Source organism: Natator depressus, chromosome 1, assembly GCF_965152275.1.
Source record: "Natator depressus isolate rNatDep1 chromosome 1, rNatDep2.hap1, whole genome shotgun sequence".
In the NCBI taxonomy this organism is placed as follows: domain Eukaryota; kingdom Metazoa; phylum Chordata; order Testudines; family Cheloniidae; genus Natator; species Natator depressus.
In genome coordinates, this window is record NC_134234.1 from 5,087,144 (window position 1) to 5,106,238 (window position 19,095).

The 19,095-nt window shown below is 46.4% G+C and overlaps 1 pseudogene; it reads right to left on the reverse strand.

Moving 5' to 3' along the window:
• Window positions 1–17,068: 17,068 nt before the first annotated feature.
• LOC141977594 (olfactory receptor 52P1-like) lies at window positions 17,069–18,008 on the reverse strand (annotated as a pseudogene).
• Between the last annotated feature and the right edge of the window lie 1,087 nt (window positions 18,009–19,095).

The following is a 19,095-nucleotide window of genomic DNA, read 5'->3' on the forward strand; positions in this document are numbered from 1 at the left end:
AGAGTCCACCACCTCCCTAGTTAACGCATTCCAGTGTTTCACCACCCTCCTAGTGAAAAAGTTTTTCCTAATATCCAACCTAAACCTCCCCCACTGCAACTTGAGATGCAAGACGGCTTTCCTTTTGACCCTGTGTGAACATGGTTCCTGATCAGATTGATGAACTACAGCTATGCTTTCTGGTTGCCAAAGACAACGAAAGCAACTACAATGATGAACAAAGCACCATATAGACCATCCATGACAGGTGTTTATCTAACCTGCTCTTAAAAATCTCCAATGATGGAGATTCCACAACCATCCTAGGCAATTTATTCCAGAGGTTAACCACCCTGAAAGTTAGAAAGTTTTTCCCAATGTCCAATCTAAACCTCTCTTGCCCTACCATCAGATGTTAAGGAGAATAATTTTTCTCCCTGCTCCTTTTAACAAGCTTTTAGGTACTTGAAAACTGTTATCATGTCCTCTCTCAGTCTTCTCTTTTCCAGACTAAACAAACCCAGTTCTTCCAATCTTCCCTCATAGGTTATATTTTCTAAACCTTTAATCATTTTTGCTGTTCTTCTCTGGACTTTCTCCAATTTGTCCACATCTTTCCTGAAATGTTGTGCCCAGAGCTGGAAACAATACTCCAGTTCAGGCCTAATCAGCGCGGAGTTGAGCGGAAGAATTACTTCTTGTGTCTTGCTTACAACACTCCTGCTAATACATCCCAGAATTATGTTTGCTTTTATTAGGGTTGTAGTTGGGTCCCCAGGGGCTGGGTAACTAGTGGCTAGATCATTGAGTAGGTTGGGTGGAAGGGGGGGAAGGCTGCCCCCCCTTTTCCCTTTGTTCCTGGCCCAGGAACTGTGAGATACTCCCTATTCATATCCTTAAATTTGGGACATGGCCCCAAGAATCCAGGTTTCCCCTTAGTTGGGGTCTCTCGATAGGTTCCCCCTTGTTACCTAGAGGGGTAGGAATGGGGGCTTACTTGCTCTCATGGCTGCTGGGCTGGCAGGCTCTGGTTCGTGTCCTCAGATCACCAAGACAAGCTCCTGCCTCCTCACTAGTTAGATCCTGACTGAGCCAGGCTCTTTCCCTTTCTCCCCCCTCCAGGCCTGGCACTGGTTTCAGGTAAAGTGGGGCAGGGCTAGGTGGGCCCAGAGGCTTTCTTTAATCCTTGAGGTGCCTGGCCATCCTTTCCCTGCTCCCTCACCCCCCCATGACCCCTTTTAGGGTCTGGCCCCCCAAACTGTGCTTCCCCCTCCTGGGAGAAGAAGTCTGCATTTGCATGGGCTTTCCTGGCCTGGTATTGGACTCAGAAGGAGAAGGGATGGAGGAAAAGGTACCACCTCATGATTCTGGGATTTGCATCCTTCATACCATGCAGCCATCAGATGGGGATGTGGCCCGTGACTAGGGTAAAGTGGGTGCCCTGGAGGTAATAGTGGAGTGAATCCACAGCCCACTTCACTGCCAACACTTCCTTCTCAATCACAGAATAGGCCTTCTCCCTTGGGAACAGCTTCCTATTGATGGATTTGATAGGGGGGATTTGATAGCTGCTTTCAACTACCTGAGAGGTGGTTCCAAAGAGGATGGTTCTAGACAATTCTCAGTGGTAGAAGATGACAAGACAAGGAGTAATGGTCTCAAGTTGCAGTGGGGGAGGTTTAGGTTGGATATTAGGAAAAACTTTTTCACTAGGAGGGTGGTGAAACACTGGAATGCGTTACCTAGGGAGGTGGTAGAATCTCCTTCCTTAGAAGTTTTTAAGGTCAGGCTTGAAAAAGCCCTGGCTGGGATGATTTAATTGGGGATTGGTCCTGCTTTGAGCAGGGGGTTGGACTAGATGACCTCCTGAGGTCCCTTCCAACCCTGATATTCTATGATTCTATGATTCTATGATGTACAGGATGGGGTGTTCGTCACCTCCTGGGTTAGAACAGCTTCTAGGCCCATGCTGAAGGGATCTGTTTGAAGCAAGAACTCGTTTGTGAAGTCGGGGCTATTCAACACAAGCTCCTGACAGAGCTTGGCCTTTAGGGTTTGGAAAACCTCCTCACAGGCTCTGGTCCACTGGATTCTTTTTGGACTCTCATTTTTGAGGAGATTGGTGAGAGGGGCCGCGATGGAGGAGAACCCTGGGATGAAGCAGCTATAGTAACCGGCTAGCCCTAAAAACTGGCATGCTTGTTTTTTTTTTTTGAAAACAGAGGGGCACATCACTGGAGAGCTTGGACCTTTCCAATAAGGGGTCAGACGGTGCCTTTTCCCAGCATGTACCCAAGGTGGTCTCATCCCTCCCAAGTTGTCATTTGGTGGGCAGGTGAGGTGGTGTCAGGAAATAAATCAGGGGAGACACGGCTGTCCGACCGATTGATGGCTGGCACAAACAGGACGACACAAGAGTGCTTTCACTTAAAGCTAAACTTTACTTAGTCTCAAGCACTTACACATGTCCGCAACAGGTTAGTAAAACACCCCCAACCCTCAATTATTAGAGAAGCTGAGCATGGCTTTCGGGTGGCACCGTAACAGGCTTCTCCTGGCCAGGTTTCCGTCTGCCGGGGGGGACCAAGATGCGTCCAGAGGGAGCATCCCTGAAGAGCCCCTTCTGAGAAATTCAATTACCTCAATTTTTTTCCCCTTTATTTATACATTAGTAATACAATGACATATCCCTTAAAGAAAACTTGCTAAGGAAGCAGGTTTAAAAAGGTCAAACAAGGATTTCCTTATGGTCATCAATTTACCAGTTATGTTTTTGTTTCTTTTTTCAGAGTGTCCATGCCTTGGGGTCCTGACAAACATTCCCAGGGCACATATATACAGACTTCTTGTTTTTCTAAAATACATGCATCAGCAATTTCAACATTCTCAGCAGGAAGGGTGTGGGGTCAAGCTGCCCTGTCTGTGGCACCCAGCCCCTCCACCCCCCTCACCCCCGCCTTCGTTACGCTGAGGCCACTGCATGATCAATTTACGACCTGCTGACTTGGCTACTTTTAGCAATAAGTAAGGATGGCTCAGAACGGCCTGCCAATTGACTACTGTTAGCAACACACAATAGTGATTCAGTACGGCCTGCTAACTTGGCTCCTGTTAGCAACAAGTGATAGTGGTTTAGGTACTTTACTGGTTTGCCAAAATCTCCCTGAACAGATGCTGCCACCACCCAAGTGCAGAACCCCTGTGAGAACCCAGGAAGACACACTTGGGAAATTCCTTCCTGTGGGGTACCCTCAAGCCTTTCATCCCCCCCCGGGGAAGAGCTGAGAAAGGAAAAGAAAAAAACAGCAAAATCAGCTGTTGCCACCAGCTATCTAAAAACCATGTGCACAAACCTCTGAAGACACAGAAATCCAATCAGGTTCTTAAAAAGGGTAAATGTTATTGGAACAAGAAAGAAAACACATCTGAAAATTCAGGCTGTTAGGAATTAAACACCAAAAATTGCTTTCCTGGGGTCCATCTTAAGTTTACAAACAAAGAAAAACAAAACAAAAATACCTGGGGTTAGCACAGAGGAATCCACAAACCAAAACAAAGAAAATCCCTGATCCCAGTTACCTCAACCTCTCCTCATAAGTCATGTGCCACAGCCCCTTAATCATAGGACGTCCGCTGGACTCTCTTCAATTTCTCCAGATCCCTTCTGTGCTGGAGGACCCAAAACTGGATGGAACATTCCAGATGTGGCCTCACCAGTGCTGAATGGAGGTGAATAATCACTTCCCTCGATCTGCTGGCAATGCTCCTACTAATGCAGCTCAATATTCCCTTAGCCTTCTTGGCAACAAGGGCACACTGCCAACTCATATCCAGCTTCTCATCCACTGTAATCCCCAGGTCCTTCTCTGCAGAACTGCTGCTTAGCCATTCAGTCCCTCAGCTGTAGCAGTGCATGGGATTCTTCCGTCCTAAGTACAGGACTCTGCACTTGTACTTGTTGAACCTCATCAGACTTCTTTTGGTCCAATCCTCCAACTTGTCTAGGTCACTGTGGACCCTCTCCCTTCCCTCCAGTGTATCTACCTCTCCCCACAGCTTTGTGTCATCCACAAACTTGCTGAGAGTGCAATACATCCCATCATCCAGATAATTAATGAAGATGTTGAACAAAACCAGCCCCAGGACCAACTCCTGCGGCACTCTGCTTCATACAAGCTGCCAACTAGACATCAAGCTGTTGATCACTACCTTTTGAGACAGACAATCTAGCCAGCTTTCTATCCACTTTATAATCCATTCTTAGAATCCGTGTGTCCTTAACATGCTGGCAAAAATACTGTGGGAGACCTAATTTAAAGCTTTGCTAAGGTCAAGGTATATCATGTCCAATACTTTTCTCATATCCACAGAGCCAGTTATCTCATCATAGAAGGCAATCAGATTCGTCAGCCATTATTTACCCTTGGTGAATCCATGTTGACTGTTCTTGATAACCTTTCTCTCCTTCAAGTGCTTCAAAATGGATTCCTTGAGGACCTGCTCCATGATTTTTCCAGGAACTGAGGTGAAGCTGACCGGTCTGTAGTTCCCCAGTTTCTCCTTCTTCCCTTTTTTAAAGATGGGCACTACATTAGCCTTTTTGCAAACATCTGGGACCTCCCCCGATTGCCTCAAGTTTTCAAAGAAAATGGCTAATGGCTCTGCAATCACATCAGCCAATTCCCTCATCACCCTTGGTGCATTAGACCTGGACCCATGGACTTGTGCATGTCCAGCTTTTCTAAATAGTCCCTAACCTGTTCTTTCACCACTGAGGGCTGCTCACCTCCTCCCCATACTGTTCTGCCCAGGGAAGTAGTCTAGAAGAAGACCTTGTCTGTGAAATCTGATGCAAAAAATGCATTGAGTACTTCAGCTTTTTCCACACCCTCTGTCACTAGGTTGCCTCCCACATTCCTTAAGGGTCCCACCTTCTTCTTCCCCTGACCTTCTTATTGTTGCTGACATATCTGTAGAAACCCTCCTTGTTACCATTCACATCCCTTGCTAGCTGCAACTCCAGTTGTGCTTGGGCATTCCTGATTACACCCCTGCATGCTCGTGAAATATGTTTATACTCCTGCCTAGTCATCTGTCCAAGTTTTCACGTCTCGTAAGCTTCCTTTTTGTGTTTAAGCTCACAGAAGATTTCTCTATTAAGCCAAGCTCGTCGTCCACCCTATTTGCTATTTTACAGGCTGTCTGGAGGATTCTCAGGAAGGCTCACCAGTTGGAAGATATGCTTCTCCTAAAGCCTGCTATTTTCCCTAATGGAATAGGCCCTCCCAAAACAGTTGTCTAGTCTGAAAGCATCTTGCCTAGTGGGAGTTACCCAGATGTATATGGAATACAGATATGTAGTAAAAACAACGAGGAGTCCTTGTGGCACCTTAGAGAGTCACACATTTATTTGGGTATAAGCTTTCGTGGGCTGGAAAGTTTATGCCCAAATAAATTTGTTTGTCTCTAAGGTTCCACAAGGACTCCTCTTTGTTTTTGCCGATACAGACTAACATGGTTACTACTCTGAGATATGTAGTTAATATTCATAACTTTGGATACAAAATGATACATGCATAGAAATAGGATAATCATATTCAGAAAATGATAATTTTTCCAATGTCATCTGACATGACCCGACATGCATAAAATGTATCATAGCTGTGCTATTATTGTATCATAATTATTTCACTAGGAAGAATATGAGGTGCAGTGACTCGCAAAGATCAATGGTTCTTTCCAACGGTGAAAGGCCTGAAGTTACAAAGCAACAACAACAGCGGGAAACAAACCTGAGTAAAGGTTGTGACTCCAAGACTTCAGTTCTGTGGCTTGCCATGGCAAAGAGACCTGACACCTGCCCAAATGCACTCTAGGCCAGGAAACGTCCCAGCATTGACCTTGGACCAACAATCTTAAAAAAAAAATGTCAGCAGTGAAGCTCATCTGTCCATGAAACATGCCAATCCTGTCTCCCACCAACCACAGAACTTCTTGCCTGTCCCTGTACACCCTCTGCCTGCAACCACAATCTACAGTGCTGCCTCCTTTTCTCTGTACACCATCCCCCCTACCTCCACAACTCCCAATACTGCCCGCCTGTCTGTGTACACCCCACTCCCCAAGCACATAACCTTCAGTGCTGCCCACCCTGTCTGTGTACATCCCATTCCCTACCCTACAGCCCCAGTGCTGGCCCCTTGTCCATGTAGCTCCCCCACTCCCACAACTTCCAGCCCTGCCACACAGTGACACCCCTCACCCAGGAATACAACCCCACAGCGACAGCTCACAGAAATAGCTCCACTGACGAGGTTAAACTCAGTGTCTGCCTGCACTGGGGAAAAGGGGGAGATCAGCCTGGACTGCCTTTCTGGGAGTGAAGGGAACCTCAGCAGCAGCTCAGCTTGTGCAGGGAAGGAGAGAGGGACAGACCCAGTGGGACAGAGAGAGGACGTGGAGACTAGAAGGAGCCAGCATGAGTAACTCTTCCCCCAAATACACAAAGCTTTATATTTATATTTATATTTGAAATATATTTATATTTCAGCCCGTTATAAAAGCAGACTCCCCTTCCTCAGGCTGCTTTTCAGTGTTGGCAATTGCTGAGTTTACTATGAGGCTGCAGTGGGGTTGCTCACATGAGGAAGGATTGTCTGGATGGGGGATGGTATCAGAGACAATCTGCTACAGTGTGGTCCACGTTGTGTTACAGTTTGAGACATCCCCCTGCCCCAGGAGGCCTCATTATGCCTCTTTGATCTGTTCAGTAGGCAAGATGTTGATTCCCCATTTCACACATTTTAGGACTCTGCACCACTGTGATCTGGAAACTGCAAGTTCCCCTCCACACACACACTGTGCATTCCTGGAAGACCCCCAGTGAGATTTCCAACACCGCCTGATTTCCTCCAAGCCAGAAACTTGCTTTTCTTTTTAATGCCTTTTGGTGGTTTTCATCCTCTTCAGACTCAAAGATGCAGGGTCATAGAGAGAGGAAACTCCCCTCCCCACAAAAAAAAAATTGTTACCCTAATTGTTTTGAACCTCTAAGCCTACGAGTTTGAAATTTCAGCAACTCTTCTATCAGTTTTTCTTTGGTCCAAATGAGCTCACCCATCTTTAGACACCATGAGACGACTCAAGTTGATGTCACTGGGAGGCTCATAGCTGGTGTAAATCAGGCCAAGTCCCTGCATGTGGATTTATGGTGAACTCCTGCCCAGATTGAGAGTTTGACCATTGATTTCAATGGGACAAAGATTTCAAACCTCAGTGTTTAACTTTCAGCTTCCAGGTGTAAAAATTACAGCTTTGGGTCGTGCTAGAGAAAACTATTCTGTGAGTTTGCTGAAAGAGTCTGAAGGAACTCCCCAGTTCATGTGGCGTTCTGAGACCAATCCTGAAAGACAGGGATTCCAAAACACATCAGCCTGATTTTGCTGTAAGGGAGGCCAGTGTCAATCTGGAGTGACCCAGTGAAGGCAGAATTTGAGAGCAGAATCTGGCCAGTGTGCGGCCCTTTCTTGTTGTGAACCCTCTGGTAACACAGATACCCACTACAGAGGGTTTGGCTGAACTTCCTGTGGGTGCAATGAAGTTGCTGAATTGGAAAACTTGAGTGACCCAAAGGGAAAACCACACAGCCCAAAACAGGAAGCTACTGAGGCAGATAGAAGGACACAGTAAGAGACAAGGAACCAATCTGAAAAACAAATATTTGTCTAAACTATTTACAATACATTTGTTTTTCTAAGTTAACATGATGGTAAATTGCTGCCCAGATGGTTCTGGATTTGAACCCTGGAATGCTCTCTGAGCCCTTAGCACTAACTTTATTGCAGAAACAGGCAACTCACTGAAATCCTGCTCAGCAGAGAGAAGAAATCTCCTTCGTGTGATATGAAGGCAGAGCCCTGGGAACCAGAGTATGAATGTCACATGTCTGACACTCGAAGTGCTGGACAGTGACATTTATGATTCCCCTGAACAGTCCCTGCAGACTCTCAGGTTGGTCAGGACTCCCAGACAGTTCCCTCATCTCTGTGAGCAGCTGGATGAGCAGAAAATGGACCCTGGAGATCTTCATTTTGAGAGCCTCCCCTGGGAGTGGATATATATCTGGCAGCTTCCAAATGTTGTAATAGTTCATCTACTATCTGCATCAGGTAAGGATGAAATTTCAATCCTGTGTTGATCTTTCAGAAATTGACGCAGAAATGGGTTGTGAAGTCATGCATAAGAACTAATACATTGGGACTTCTCCACTAGATACATTCATGGAGGATAGGTTGATCAATGGCTGTTAGCCAAGGTGTTCAGGGATGAAACCCCATGTTCTGGGTGTCCCTAGCTTCTGACTGCCCTATGATGGGACTGGATGACAGGAGATGGATTCCTCAATACTGGCCCTCTTCTGTTCTTTCCCTCTGAAGCACCTGGCATTGGCCACTGCCAGAAGACAGGATACTGGACTAGATGAACCATTGGTCTGACCCAATATGGCTGTTCATATGTTCTCATTTGAGTCTTCTTTTTCTTCTGTGGGAGCTGGACCACATAGTCGATGAGGACCACATGCCTCACTACCTCAAATGGTCCCTGACATTGAACCAGTAATTTGAACAGTAAATTTGGTAGTAACAATAACACTCAATCACCCAGTCTGAACACTCACAGCTGGACCCCTTTGTTATAGGCCTTCTCTTGTACCTGTTGTGCATTTAGCAAAATACTTCTAGCAAATGTCCATAAAGTATTGAGTCAATTTCTTAATTGAACAATGTATTGGACTATCTTCATTGCCTGTGGTTTTTGGTCTTCCATGTTTCTCCAAGCAAGACTGGAAAGCCTTGAGGATGCTTCCAATACAACAGTTCAAAGGGAGAAAACTCAGAAGCTTGAAGCACCTTCCTCATAGCAAAAAAGAGACTGGGGAAAAGTTGGTCCCAGTGTTTGGAATTAGAGGAAACAAACTTCTTAAATGTCGCCATCAAAGTTCTGTGAAGTCTCTCTACCAACCCATCAGTTCTTAGAATCATAGAATCATAGAATATCAGGGTTGGAAGGGACCCCAGAAGGTCATCTAGTCCAACCCCCTGCTCGAAGCAGGACCAATTCCCAGTTAAATCATCCCAGCCAGGGCTTTGTCAAGCCTGACCTTAAAAACCTCTAAGGAAGGAGATTCTACCACCTCCCTAGGTAACGCATTCCAGTGTTTCACCACCCTCTTAGTGAAAAAGTTTTTCCTAATATCCAATCTAAACCTCCCCCATTGCAACTTGAGACCATTACTCCTCGTTCTGTCATCTGCTACCATTGAGAACAGTCTAGAGCCATCCTCTTTGGAACCCCCTTTCAGGTAGTTGAAAGCAGCTATCAAATCCCCCCTCATTCTTCTCTTCTGCAGACTAAACAATCCCAGCTCCCTCAGCCTCTCCTCATAAGTCATGTGCTCTAGACCCCTAATCATTTTTGTTGCCCTTCGCTGGACTCTCTCCAATTTATCCACATCCTTCTTGTAGTGTGGGGCCCAAAACTGGACACAGTACTCCAGATGAGGCCTCACCAGTGTCGAATAGAGGGGAACGATCACATCCCTCGATCTGCTGGCTATGCCCCTACTTATACATCCCAAAATGCCATTGGCCTTCTTGGCAACAAGGGCACACTGTTGACTCATATCCAGCTTCTCGTCCACTGTCACCCCTAGGTCCTTTTCCGCAGAACTGCTGCCTAGCCATTCGGTCCCTAGTCTGTAGCGGTGCATTGGATTCTTCCATCCTAAGTGCAGGACCCTGCACTTATCCTTATTGAACCTCATCAGATTTCTTTTGGCCCAATCCTCCAATTTGTCTAGGTCCTTCTGTATCCTATCCCTCCCCTCCAGCGTATCTACCACTCCTCCCAGTTTAGTATCATCTGCAAATTTGCTGAGAGTGCAATCCACACCATCCTCCAGATCATTTATGAAGATATTGAACAAAACCGGCCCCAGGACCGACCCCTGGGGCACTCCACTTGACACCGGCTGCCAACTAGACATGGAGCCATTTATCACTACCCGTTGAGCCCGACAATCTAGCCAGCTTTCTACCCACCTTATAGTGCATTCATCCAGCCCATACTTCTTTAACTTGCTGACAAGAATACTGTGGGAGACCGTGTCAAAAGCTTTGCTAAAGTCAAGAAACAATACATCCACTGCTTTCCCTTCATCCACAGAACCAGTAATCTCATCATAAAAGGCGATTAGATTAGTCAGGCATGACCTTCCCTTGGTGAATCCATGCTGACTGTTCCTGATCACTTTCCTCTCCTCTAAGTGCTTCAGGATTGATTCTTTGAGGACCTGCTCCATGATTTTTCCAGGGACTGAGGTGAGGCTGACCGGCCTGTAGTTCCCAGGATCCTCCTTCTTCCCTTTTTTAAAGATTGGCACTACATTAGCCTTTTTCCAGTCATCCGGGACTTCCCCCGTTCGCCACGAGTTTTCAAAGATAATGGCCAAGGGCTCTGCAATCACAGCCGCCAATTCCTTCAGCACTCTCGGATGTAACTCGTCCGGCCCCATGGACTTGTGCATGTCCAGCTTTTCTAAATAGTCCCTAACCACCTCTATCTCCACAGAGGGCTGGCCATCTCTTCCCCATTCTGTGATGCCCAGCGCAGCAGTCTGGGAGCTGACCTTGTTAGTGAAAACAGAGGCAAAAAAAGCATTGAGTACATTAGCTTTTTCCACATCCTCTGTCACTAGGTTGCCTCCCTCATTCAGGAAGGGGCCCACACTTTCCTTGGCTTTCTTCTTGTTGCCAACATACCTGAAGAAACCCTTCTTGTTACTCTTGACATCTCTTGCTAGCTGCAGCTCCAGGTGCGATTTGGCCCTCCTTATATCTTTCCTACATGCCCGAGCAATATTTTTATACTCTTCCCTGGTCATATGTCCAACCTTCCACTTCTTGTAAGCTTCTTTTTTATGTTTAAGATCCGCTAGGATTTCACCATTAAGCCAAGCTGGTCGCTTGCCATGTTTACTATTCTTTCGACTCATCGGGATGGTTTGTCCCTGTAACCTCAACAGGGATTCCTTGAAATACAGCCAGCTCTCCTGGACTCCCTTCCCCTTCATGATAGTCCCCCAGGGGATCCTACCCATCCGTTCCCTGAGGGAGTCGAAGTCTGCTTTCCTGAAGTCCAGGGTCCGTATCCTGCTGCTTACCTTTCTTCCCTGCGTCAGGATCCTGAACTCAACCAACTCATGGTCACTGCCTCCCAGATTCCCATCCACTTTTGCTTCCCCCACTAATTCTACCCGGTTTGTGAGCAGCAGGTCAAGAAAAGCGCCCCCCCTAGTTGGCTCCCCTAGCACTTGCGCCAGAAAATTGTCCCCTACGCTTTCCAAAAACTTCCTAGATTGTCTATGCACTGCTGTATTGCTCTCCCAGCAGATATCAGGAAAATTAAAGTCACCCATGAGAATCAGGGCATGCGATCTAGTAGCTTCCGTGAGTTGCCGGAAGAAAGCCTCATCCACCTCATCCCCCTGGTCCGGTGGTCTATAGCAGACTCCCACCACTACATCACTCTTGTTGCACACACTTCTAAACTTAATCCAGAGACACTCAGGTTTTTCCACAGTTTCGTACCAGAGCTCTGAGCAGTCATACTGCTCCCTTACATACAGTGCTACTCCCCCACCTTTTCTGCCCTGCCTGTCCTTCCTGAACAGTTTATAACCATCCATGACTGTACTCCAGTCATGTGAGTTATCCCACCAAGGCTCTGTTATTCCAATCACGTCATAGTTCCTTTACATCACCAGGACCTCCAGTTCTCCCTGCTTGTTTCCAAGGCTTTGTGCATTTGTATATAAGCACTTGAGATAACCTGTTGATCGCCCCTCATTCCCAGTATGAGGCAGGAGCCCTCCCCTCACAGACATTCCTGCCTGTGCTTCCTCCCAGTATCCCGCTTTCCCACTTACCTCAGGGCTTTGGTCTCCTTCCCCCGGTGAACCTAGTTTAAAGCCCTCCTCACTAGGTTAGCCAGCCTGCTGGCAAAGATGCTCTTCCCTCTCTTCGTAAGATGGAGCCCGTCTCTGCCCAGCACTCCTCCTTCATGGAACACCATCCCATGGTCAAAGAATCCAAAGCCTTCTCTCCGACACCACCTGCATAGCCATTCGTTGACTTCCACGATTCGACGGTCCCTACCCAGGCCTTTTCCTTCCACGGGGAGGATGGACGAGAAGACCACTTGCGCCTCCAACTCCTTTATCCTTAGTGTTTTTACCCTTAGTAGAATGCACTGTAATTTCATTAGTTGTAAATTGAAGTTAGGTCCTTGATCAATAAGGATTTCTCGAGGTTTTGCCACTCTGCAGAGGTATCTCATGAGCTGATTTGGCTCATAACCAGGGTGCTTGGCCTTGGAGCCTTGAGGCACTTTCCTGACAGAAAAAATAAGGTGGAGGAATAGTTGGTCCTAGTGTTTGGGATCTGAGGCTACAAACATATTTAATGTCACCATCAAAGTTCTGTGAAATCATTCTACCAACCCTGAGTTTGAAAATGGAAGATCAAGGTTCTTAGTGTCTGTATCCTTAGTAGTCCTTGATCAGTAAGGATTTCTTGGGGTATTGGCACCCAGGAGAAGAATTTCATAAACTCTTTTGCTCTTTTGTCTCATAGTACTATGCCTAGAGGGTAATAAAAATAGCTTTGTGCCTTTGTCACTGAACTGTGCCTGTGGTCTTTCTTTATGTGTAACACTGAGGTCTGCTGAATTAGCAGGTTGCCATATCAGTGCATTTTGATAAAACTGGAGTTCCAAGGACAGAAGCACTGAGTAGTCTGAACAGCATTACCAAAGCAACAATGTTCCAGCCTTCAGCACTTAACAACAGCCAGCTGACACTCTGAGCCCAGGGATGAACAACTCTACAGTCTGGAGCAAGTCAGCAACTGTTGTGCCTCCTGCCCAAAGTGCGGCCACTGCCTCAGTCGCTGTGGTTCCACCACTTCCCCATTCACCGCAGCGAGTTGTTCATAGGGTTGGCTAAGGATAAGATTATGTCACAGATTCCGTGACTTTCAGAGACCTCCATGACATTTTTCACTTCAGCTCAGGGGCTGGAGAGCCATAGCTGTGAGCTAGTGTGGCCCTCGAGCTCCCAGCTGCCATAGTTGGCCAAGGACCTAGCAGCTCTCTGCCACTGGGGGTGGCAGGGGGACCATCAGCTCTGAGGTGCCACAGGTGGTGGAGACCCCTGTAACTCTATGATGCTGGGGATGCCTCAGGAGCTCTGGACCTCTCAGATGCTGGGTTTCAGGTGGAGGCCACAGAGCTCTGAGCTGCTGGTACTGGTACTTGTATCCCGATTGAGGGTTGGCAGGTATCTGAAACAAAAATGCGGTGGATAACAGTTTTTAAAATAGCCCAAAAGAAGCCCAAAATATATGTAGTGTAAAAATAACAGTAAGATTATTATGTTATTAATTTGTAATTGCATTCAATGATGGTAGTCAAAGTCCATATTTTGAGTTGAATTAATTTGTTACTGTTAGTTTCTAAAAGGCAATATTTCTTCTTCCCAGTCTTCATCGGAAGTAGAATGCTTCTTCTGATGGCCAGCAATGAAAGAGCAAACAAGCCAAGTTCACTAAAATTTCAGTCCCCAGCGGCATCCATGTGTTCGAGACCTATCAAAAACTGCTCCACTTGATTGTTCTCAGTATGAGGTTAGTGAACCATAGGCAAAACACTCCACTAATGTTTTAACTGTCCAAAGTATCCAGAAAACAATGCCAACAATGAGATATTGCATGGGGAGTAGATGGCCAGCCCTCAGTGGAGAAAGAGGTGGTTAGGGACTATTTAGAAAAGCTGGACATGCACAAGTCCATGGGGCCGGACGAGTTGCATCCGAGAGTGCTAAAGGAATTGGCAGCTGTGATTGCAGAGCGATTGGCCATTATATTTGAAAACTCGTGGCGAACGGGGGAAATCCCAGATGACTGGAAAAAGGCTAATGGAGTGCCAATCTTTAAAAAAGGGAAGAAGGAGGATCCTGGGAACTAAAGGCCAGTCAGCCTCACCTCAGTCCCCAGAAAAATCATGGAGCAGGTCCTCAGAGAATCAATCCTGAAGCACTTACATGAGAGGAAAGTGATCAGGAACAGTCAGCATGGATTCACCAAGGGAAGGTCATGCCTGACTAATCTAATCGCCTTCTATGATGAGATTACTGGTTCTGTGGATGAAGGGAAAGCAGTGGATGTATTGTTTCTTGACTTTAGCAAAGCTTTTGACACGGTCTCTCACAGTATTCTTGTCAGCAAGTTAAAGAAGTATGGGCTGGATGAATGCACTATAAGGTGGGTAGAAGGTTGGCTAGATTGTCGGGCTCAACGGGTAGTGATCAATGGCTTCATGTCTAGATGGCAGCCAGTGTCAAGTGGAGTGCCCCAGGAGTCGGTCCTGGGGCTGGTTTTGTTCAATATCTTCATAAATGATCTGGAGGATGGTGTGGATTGCACCCTCAGCAATTTTGCAGATGATACTAAACTGGGAGGAGTGGTAGATACGCTGGAGGGCAGGGATAGGATACAGAGGGACCTAGACAAATTGGAGGATTGGGCCAAAAGAAATCTGATGAGGTTCAATAAGGATAAGTGCAGGGTCCTGCACTTAGGACGGAAGAACCCAATGCACCGCTACAGACTAGGGACCGAATGGCTAGGCAGCAGTTCTGCGGAAAAGGACCTAGGGGTTACAGTGGACGAGAAGCTGGATATGAGTCAGCAGTGTGCCCTTGTTGCCAAGAAGGCCAATGGCATTTTGGGATGTATAAGTAGGGGCATAGTGAGCAGATCGAGGGACGTGATCGTTCCCCTCTATTCGACATTGGTGAGGCCTCATCTGGAGTAGTGTGTCCAGTTTTGGGCCCCACACTACAAGAAGGATGTGGATAAATTGGAGAGAGTCCAGCGAAGGGCAACAAAAATGATTAGGGGTCTGGAACACATGACTTATGAGGAGAGGCTGAGGGAACTGGGATTGTTTAGTCTGCAGAAGAGAAGAATGAGGGGGGATTTGATAGCTACTTTCAACTACCTGAGAGGTGGTTCCAGAGAGGATGGTTCTAGACTACTCTCAGTGGTAGAAGAGGACAGGACAAGGAGTAATGGTCTCAAGTTGCAGTGGGGGAGGTTTAGGTTGGATATTAGGAAAAACTTTTTCACCAAGAGGGTGGTGAAACACTGGAATGTGTTACCTAGGGAGGTGGTAGAATCTCCTTCCTTGGAAGTTTTTAATGTCAGGCTTGACAAAGCCCTGGCTGGGATGATTTAATTGGGGATTGGTCCTGCTTTGAGCAGGGGGTTGGACTAGATGACCTCCTGAGGTCCCTTCCAACCCTGATAGTCTATGATTCTATATTAGCCAAACTAGGTCATGAAGGACTTAGCACTGAATGAGATTCCATCACCAGGACATTTTGTGGGAATCTCTATTTCATCTGCTTCACAAACTCCAAGATGAAATCTCTATGCCTACTTTTGATGTCTTTGACAGAGGGAATTGTTATTGTGTATTTTGAAAGTTCCAGCTGAAAGTGACTCTAAAACCAACTGTGTAAAGTGCTAAGTTATTGGACTCCAAGAGAATGTCATAGTTTAACACAGCAGTCTGTTTGCTGGAGTTTTCAGAATCCCCCAGCAGGGGCAACTTAACTATTTCACTCCTCACCGTGTCAGGAATAAAGCAATGAGAACACAACAATTCTGTATGATCAAGGATCAAATCCAAGTAAGCATGCTCTTGTCTAACACTGCAGGTTATTAGATTTAAGAACACAGAGACATAGGCAATAGGTTTAGAACATTATCAAATCATGAAATCATAGAAGATTAGGGTTGGAAGAGAACTCAGGAGGTCATCTAGGCCAACCTGCTGCTCAAAGCAGGACCAACCCCAACTAAATCATCCCAGCCAGGACTTTCTCAAGCCAGGCCTTAAAAACTCAAAGGATGGAGATTCCACCACTTCCCTAGATAACCCATTCCAGATATTTACCTAGCAGCTGGATCACTATTGAGTGATTGGCCTGGTGCTCACCTGCTGGGGAGAAAGGATGCCAGAAAAAGGTCTCTAAAGATAGATTCAGAAAACTGTTCCAAAGTACACTGTGTTACCTAATCTTTTATAATTTCTGAAAAACACATAGGTCATAATGACCCCTACTGGACCATCACTTTTCCTGACTATTAATAAATCTCTAATATCACAAGCATCTGGACTCATGGTTTTCATTCACTTATCTTCTTTCATTGTCACTTATTTACGTGTCTGTCTCCTTCTCCCATTCTGATTGGGGAACCTGTCATCTAGATTTTGACCTTGCATCTAAAAGCCTGTTTTCAATTAACCCTTAACTATGTGGTGTTCTATTGTATTAATTCATAGTTGCTCAGTAACACAGTCCAGTTCTCAAAACCCTACAGTTTCACAACTCTCACTATCAGGCTGTAGTACAATGTCCTCAATTCCTGCAGCAACTTTCCTGTATTAGCACCTTTCAAGTGAAACATTTGATATTTCCTCCAGGCATACTGAAGGATTGGACATAGGAAAGTCAGGTAAACTTTCTGACTAGATCATTGTACATAGGATAAACAAGTTCAACATTGTAGTTTCTTAATCTGTCTTTGGCTATCAGAATGCATAACTTTAGTTTGTTGAACTGATCAAGAACCCTGTTCACACAGGGTCTAATGCAAAGTCACCTTACATCAGAAAATTGCAGTATATTCTCTTGGTGTGAAAGTAACAGAAAGGATGAGTGACAGGGTTCAGCTGGGGAGGGGACTGATGAGTGATGCCTGACAGAGACCAGGTGATGGTCAGATTGAGGGAACTCAGCAACGGAGAGAGCAGTGCTTGGTGATAGAGTTATAAGACATTAGGTGTGAGGAACTCTGACTGTGAACTTCCATAGTGTTGAGCTCACCCAAATTGGGACAGAGCATCCTTGATTAACAAGGCAATATCTTTTCCCAGTCAGGTTTAAAATAATTACCCCCAGCAATCACCTTCTGCAGGTATATTTGCCCACTTTCTCACGAAGCTCTTTGGTTTTGACACCATAAATGATAGGGTTGAACATGGGAGGGACGAGGAAGTACAGGGTTGCCAAGATGATGTGAATGTGGGTAGCTATGCCTTGACCAAACCGGTGTGTCAGAGAGGAGAACAGCAAGAGAGTACAAGACATGAGCATCACACAGATGTGGGCTGTGCAGGTGTTGAGGGCTTTCTGGCAGGCTTTCTTGGAGGAGATTCTGATGATGGCCCTGATGATCAGACCATAGGACAGGGCAACGAGCAACAGGTCTAACCCAATGACTACAAATGCTATCACTAAGCCATACATCCTGGTGACTGTAATGTCCCCACATGACATCTTCGCCACAGCCATGTGGTCACAGTACATATGAGGGATAATATGGTTGGCACAGAATGGCTGCCTGCTCAGGAGCAGAGGCAGGGGCAGAATGAAGAGAACAGCTCGTATCAAACCCACTAGCCCCAGCTTAGCTATTCGTGCGTTGGTGAGGATGGTGGCGTATCTCAGAGGGTTACATATGGCAACATAGCGATCGAAGGCCATTGTGACGAGGACGGCTGAGTGCATAACAGAAGCTGCATGAAGAAAGAACATCTGGGTGAGGCAGCCACTCACAGTAATGCCTTTGAAATTGAACCAAAATATACACAGTGCCTTCGGCACGACGGAAGTAGGCATGCTGATGTCTGTAAGCGCCAGCATGCAGAGCAGCAGGTACATTGGCTTGTGCAGGGTCTGCTCTTTGCCTACAACAAACAGAAGCATGAAATTTCCCAAGAGGCTGATGATGTAGCACATAAAGAAAGGGAATGGAAACCCAGATGTGGGCAGCTTCCAGGCCAGGGATGCCCATTAGGATGAATGTTGAAGGGCCAGAAGGGGTGAGGTTGAAAGCTGCCATGAAGAGTTCGATGTGTCGATCAGGCTGCGAAATGCTCAAAGTATCTGTGAAGGGAGAAAAGAAGAGCAATGAGATTTAAACACTTTATCATGGCTATGTCTACACTATGAAATTTGGTCAAATTTATAGAAGTCAGTTTTGTAGAAAGCGTTTTTGTACAGTCGATTGTGTGTGTCCCCATGCAAATGATCTAAGTGCATTTAGTCAGCATTTAGTCGGTGGAGTGAGACCACAGTACCGAGGCAACCGTCGACTTCCGGAGCGTTGCACTGTGGGTAGCTATCCCACAGTTCCCGCAGTCTTCGCTTCCCATTTTAATTCTGGGTAGAAATCCCAGTGCCTGATGGGACTAAAACATTGTCATGGGTGGTTCTGGGTACATATCATCAGGCCCCCCTTCCCTCCCTCCCTCCCTCCATGAAAGCAACAGCAGACAATCGTTTTGTGCCTTCTTTCCTGGGTTACCCAGGCAGACGCCATACCACGGCAAGCATGGAGCCCACTCAGCTCACCCTCCATGTATGTCTCCTGGGTGCTGGCAGATGTGTTACTGCATTGCTACACAGCAGCAGCTTATTGCCTTTTGGCAGCGGACAGTGCAGTATGACTGGTTGCCATCGTCACCGTACTCCAGCGTGCTCTTTTATCCGACCTCGGTGAGGTCGGTCAGAGGCGCCTGGAAAAACGTGGGAGTGACTCAGCCAGGTCATTTCCCTTTTAAATTTCATCTCATGGCGATTCAGTCCTGCCGGCAGTCCTACTGTACCATCCTCTAATGAGCAGCCAGGACACGACCATGGCCAGCAGTCATACTGCACCGTCTGCTGCCAGCAAGATGTATAAAGATAGAGGAAGTGGATCAAAACAAGAAATAGACCAGATTTGTTTTGTATTCATTTTCTCCTCCCTTCCTCCCTCCCTCCATGAAATCAACGGCCTTCTAAACCCAGGGTTTGGAGTTCTATCTTTGAGGGGGCCATTCTGTTTCTCCTTGATGCAAAGCAACCCCCTTTGTTGATTTTAATTCCCTGTAAACCAACTCTGTAAGCCATGTCATCAGTTGCCCCTCCCTCCGTCAGAGCAATGG